The following is a 6,023-nucleotide window of genomic DNA, read 5'->3' on the forward strand; positions in this document are numbered from 1 at the left end:
CACACACACACACACACACACACACACACACACACACACACACACACACACACACACACACACACACACACAGTCCTCCTATAACATGGCTGTGAGGACACTGTAGGAGCAGTCAGTCAGTGGTTTGTTTTCAGAGAGCAGAGATGATGTAGGATGCAGATATAGAGATATGAATATAGAGATGACATGAAGATGAGCCCTATACCTATCCTCCTGTTCTACTCAGGCCTCATGTCATCCATCTCTCTGATTACAGCCAGCGACCTGATTAACAGATCAGCCACCATGACAGTTATTTAGGAAGATACAGCATCCCCACTGGAGCCACTAGAGGCAACACGGTACAAATGTCACCAACGTCCTATGTGTACTGGTGCTATAGATCTATGTTTACTGGTGCTATAGATCTAGTATGTTTACTGGTGCTATAGATCTATGTTTACTGGTGCTATAGATCTATGTTTACTGGTGTTATAGATCTATGTTTACTGGTGCTATAGATCTATGTTTACTGGTGCTATAGATCTATGTTTACTGGTGCTATAGATCTATGTTTACTGGTGCTATAGATCTATGTTTACTGGTGCTATAGATCTATGTTTACTGGTGCTATAGATCTATGTTTACTGGTGCTATAGATCTATGTTTACTGGTGCTATAGATCTATATTTACTGGTGCTATAGATCTATGTTTACTGGTGTTATAGATCTATGTTTACTGGTGTTATAGATCTATGTTTACTGGTGCTATAGAACTATGTTTACTGGTGCTATAGATCTATGTTTACTGGTGCTATAGATCTAGTATGTTTACTGGTGCTATAGATCTATGTTTACTGGTGCTACAGATCTATGTTTACTGGTGCTACAGATCTATGTTTACTGGTGCTACAGATCTATGTTTACTGGTGCTATAGATCTATGTTTACTGGTGCTATAGATCTATGTTTACTGGTGCTATAGATCTATGTTTACTGGTGCTATAGATCTATGTTTACTGGTGCTATAGATCTATGTTTACTGGTGCTATAGATCTATGTTTACTGGTGCTATAGATCTATGTTTACTGGTGCTATAGATCTATGTTTACTGGTGCTATAGATCTATGTTTACTGGTGCTATAGATCTATGTTTACTGGTGCTATAGATCTATATTTACTGGTGTTATAGATCTATGTTTACTGGTGCTATAGATCTATGTTTACTGGTGCTATAGATCTATGTTTACTGGTGCTATAGATCTATGTTTACTGGTGCTATAGATCTATATTTACTGGTGCTATAGATCTATGTTTACTGGTGCTATAGATCTATGTTTACTGGTGCTATAGATCTATATTTACTGGTGCTATAGATCTATGTTTACTGGTGCTATAGATCTATATTTACTGGTGTTATAGATCTATGTTTACTGGTGCTATAGATCTATGTTTACTGGTGCTATAGATCTATGTTTACTGGTGCTATAGATCTATGTTTACTGGTGCTATAGATCTATATTTACTGGTGCTATAGATCTATGTTTACTGGTGCTATAGATCTATGTTTACTGGTGCTATAGATCTATATTTACTGGTGCTATAGATCTATGTTTACTGGTGCTATAGATCTATATTTACTGGTGTTATAGATCTATGTTTACTGGTGCTATAGATCTATGTTTACTGGTGCTATAGATCTATGTTTACTGGTGCTATAGATCTATATTTACTGGTGCACACACACTCCCTGGGCCAGAGCAGAAACTCTGCAATGATTTTTTCAGACAGGCCTGTTATAGCGCCACCAGCAGGCCGATATTTGCAGAACCTTTTTTTTTTAAATATTACTCCTACAGACTTGGTCCAAATATCTTGCAAATCAGTCCATATTTAATAGTCAAGTGATCAAGACGGATCTGTCCTATTTTTTAGACCCCCATTTAATGGAATTTCTATCACTTGGACCGCAAATGATATTCTAAAATTATGTCAGTTTAACTCTGAGAGTGTACAAATGGAACCAAATGGACCCGTTGAGGGTCCATTTGGTTCCATTTGTACACTCTCAGAGTTACAGACCCATAAGGGTCCATTTGGTGCCTAATCTATCATTTAGCTGGAGACCCCCTGAAAACTCCCTCAAGGACCCCTGGGGGTCCCCGGACCACACTTTGAGAACCAATGCTTTATACTTCTATTCTATTCTAGTTCTAGTACATGTGGAAACTCACAGACCACACAGTCAGCACGCTGAGTGTCCTTCATGCTGCCTTGTCCTTGAAGGAGCAGTCAAACCTCTGATTAATGATCCACACACACACGCACACACACACACACACACGCACACGCACACGCACGCGCACGCACACGCACACGCACACGCACACGCACACACACACGGCAAAGCAAGGAGTCTGGAAATCAATTCATCACACTTTATTTTGCATCATGACCCCGACTGATGTTGTTGCGGTTGGAGAGAGAGAGAGACATGCACACTGTCTCTCAGCTGTCTCTCTACTACACACAGACACACACGCACACACACACACACACACACACACACACACACACACACACACACACCCCCAGAATAGAATATCCACATGGACACCTTCAGTTCGGCAGGAGCAGACTTCATAGTGTGTGACAGAGTGGTCGGGTTGACAGAGTGTTTTAGGTGTTACAGTAGTTTGTGTGTCTGTGTAGAAACTAGTGACGTATAAAAACACAGGACCGGCGAGATATAGCCAGGAGACACAAGCTCAATAATGTCGAAATTTGTTACATTTTATACTGGATTGGAGGAAAAACAATGTGATGAGCCTGCAGAGCGACTGTGGCTCAACGGGGTTGAGAACATGTGTGGGAGATACTGGCAGGGCTGCAATGCTCACTGGACGGCCTTGCACGCCGTGCCAGAAGAACCTATTTGACCAGGAGGAGCACACGCAGGCACACGCATAGATTTAAAACTACTTTAAATTCACACTTCAACAAAGTTTACAAAGGCTCCCGACTCACACCTAACGAATGAACCCATTAAGACCTGGAACTGTGTCATTTTTAGATTTGATCATTTTACACTTTGGGCTATTCAAAAATAGCAGATATACAAGCTCATAGCGCGGCACCGAGTGCCGCGCTACGAGCTTGTAGATCTGCTATTTTTGAAAAATCGTGAAAATGTGTGCAAATCTTCTGAATATATATATTTTTAAAGCGAACATTTTTAACTCAAATCGTTGCTTCTGGGGGGGTCCCTGGAACAAAATATTTTGATGGGGGTCCGCGGCCAAATACATATCATTTTGGGGGTCCTTGACATGAAAAAGATTGAGCACCACTGATATAGAAACATACGTTTTTCAGAAAACTGTTGAGATTTAGGAGACATGTAGAATCGGCTTCAGGTCTCAATGGGTTAAAACTACTTTAAATTCACACCTCAACAAAGTTTTCAAAGGCTCCCGACTCACACCTAGTGAATGAACATAGGCTAACATTAACATTAGCCTATAGATGCATATCAAATGTCCATTGTGTAACTTGCAGTGTAGGTGTTAAGGGACGTGTGCGTCACGTCATTGAAATAGAGTGCAAGAACCAGGGACGTGCACAGATAGACTCTAGGTGGTGCTTGAGCACCTGCCCTTTGCCCTCTTGACCAGAAGTGCCCTTTTTTTTCAGTTTACAGCAGGGGTCTTCAACAGGGGGTCCGGAACCCCTAGGGGGTCCTCAGAGTTACTACAGGGGGTCCGCCAAATCTTTATGTGATATGATTTTTCTATTTACCATAACCACTCGAAACCTAGCATCCCTTTTCTGAGGAGAACTTTAGCCAAAAATAGCAGATCTACAAGCTCACAACGCCTCGCGCTGCGAGGCGTTGTGGGCTTGTAGATCTGCTATTTTTGGCTAAAGTTCTCAAAGAGGTATAGGTGTAGAGGGAAAAAAGAGCAGACCAAGTAAACAAAAAAAAGTATAATTTACTTGAGCACCTGCCCCTCAAAATGTCTGTGCACGCCACTGGCAAGAACATACCAAATGAGCATTGCATGCCTGGGTACTGGGCTATGTTTAGGCTCATCCTGTAGGTGGAGAACATGTGGGAGGTACTGGGCTATGTTTAGGCTCATCCTGTAGGTGGAGAACATGTGGGAGGTACTGGGCTATGTTTAGGCTCATCCTGTAGGTGGAGAACATGTGGGAGGTACTGGGCTATGTTTAGGCTCATCCTGTAGGTGGAGAACATGTGGGAGGTACTGGGCTATGTTTAGGCTCATCCTGTAGGTGGAGAACATGTGGGAGGTACTGGGCTATGTTTAGGCTCATCCTGTAGGTGGAGAACATGTGGGAGGTACTGGGCTATGTTTAGGCTCATCCTGTAGGTGGAGAACATGTGGGAGGTACTGGGCTATGTTTAGGCTCATCCTGTAGGTGGAGAACATGTGGGAGGTACTGGGTTATATTTAGGCTCATCCTATAGGATCAGGGCAGCCATTCACAAACCAGTAGATGTGACTTATATTCACTGGAATGCCTTCTGAGGGCAGAGTTTAATTTCATTGGTTCTCCCGCCCGTCCAGCGTTAGTCTTCCAGTCACAACGTCATGGATTTAGGAATTAGGTTTAAGCATAATTTCGCCACATTAGGCATTCAAAAAAATGAATCTTTTAACACATTGAGTGCCATAAACGGTCCGGACCATTTTTGGCCCATCTTTCTTTTTATACGTGGGGCCCACGTGGGGGGCGCTCTAACGAAACTTTGGGATCATCCCAGGAGTAAAAAGTTTGTTGTTTACCCAGGGTGTCGGACTAAGTACGAAACTTGTTTCCAGCCGGACCCTGCATGGAAGCCTTGCTCAAGGGCTATTCAGCGGTGATTCATGATTGATGTGATGAATTGGGGAATCGAACTAGGGACCTTCCGGTATCAAGGCCGACCCTCTAACCACTAGGCCACCGCTGCCACAAAGTCTCTGAGAAGGAGAGGCCGGGTGTGGATCCATGTCAAAAATCCTTCCGGTCGGCCTCTCCAATGTTAACTCCTTGACTAAAAGCGTAATATCTCCATTTCTTTTTAACGTGGTGGAAGTGAGCCGCTTTAGATCGGTGATCACTCTGCAATGGAGGATCGCGTTAGAAATATTATTGTTCCAGGCGTTAGTCGGGACCCTCCGCCGTCTCGCACGCTCTGTTTACATGCACTTCCACGTCGGGGCTTCTACAGCACTAAACGTATCAACGTAAGTGGATGGAAGATATGCAGGCACTGAACGTATAATATTTGACTTAACCTCTGGCACACGATGTGTTAAAACAAAAACAGAAAAAAGTTATCATGGTGATACAGATAAATAGTAACTTAACCCATTGATACCTGGAACGCATCTGTGTCACTTTAGATGTCTTTGGCTATTCAAAAATTGCAGATATACAAGCTCATAGCGCGGCACCGAGTGCCGCGCTATGAGCTTGTAGATCTGCTATTTTTGAAAAATCATGAAAAATATGTTTTTATATTTTTTTCCGATTTTTTTTTTCCGATTTAGATTTTTTTAGACGCAGCCTCAGGTCTTAATGGGTTAAAGTATAATAATGGCTGAATGTAATGCATTACATTGTATAAAACGCTTTGGAGAAAGGCTCTATAATATAAATGCACCAATTTACCATTTATAATCTATGTTAGTTCCTTTGATTGAAGCCAGAACACAATCCATTGATTGATCATAAAAAACTAATATTACAAAACAACATGTTGTCCTGCAGCACTAGACCAGAGGTTCTCACTGTCCCCAGATCATTTGCTTGTTGTAAAACATTGTTTTCTCACTGAACAGTAAACACACCAACATACAGTAACGTGTATACAGGGTATCTGCACATTTATAAAGTGACATTTTAAGGACTTTTTAAGACCTTTTTAAAACACAAATTAAAGAAGGTAATCAACAAACTATACTATAGAAACATGGTCAAACATTTGGCCAAATTGTCAAGTATTATCAAAGAAAGAGGCAAACATTGTGAGAA

The 6,023-nt window shown here is 41.8% G+C and overlaps 1 protein-coding gene across 1 annotated transcript in view; it reads right to left on the bottom strand.

Moving 5' to 3' along the window:
* Positions 1–2,132: 2,132 nt before the first annotated feature.
* Positions 2,133–6,023, bottom strand: part of g0s2 (G0/G1 switch 2) — a 277,791-nt gene continuing 273,900 nt past the window's right edge. The window contains exon 3 of the transcript XR_014601184.1: positions 2,133–2,165. The gene's annotated coding sequence lies outside the window, so the exon portion shown is untranslated. The remainder of the gene's footprint in view (positions 2,166–6,023) is intronic.

The sequence above is a fragment of the Gymnoscopelus microlampas genome (assembly GCF_963454915.1).
Source record: "Gymnoscopelus microlampas genome assembly, chromosome: 7".
Lineage (NCBI taxonomy): Eukaryota > Metazoa > Chordata > Actinopteri > Myctophiformes > Myctophidae > Gymnoscopelus > Gymnoscopelus microlampas.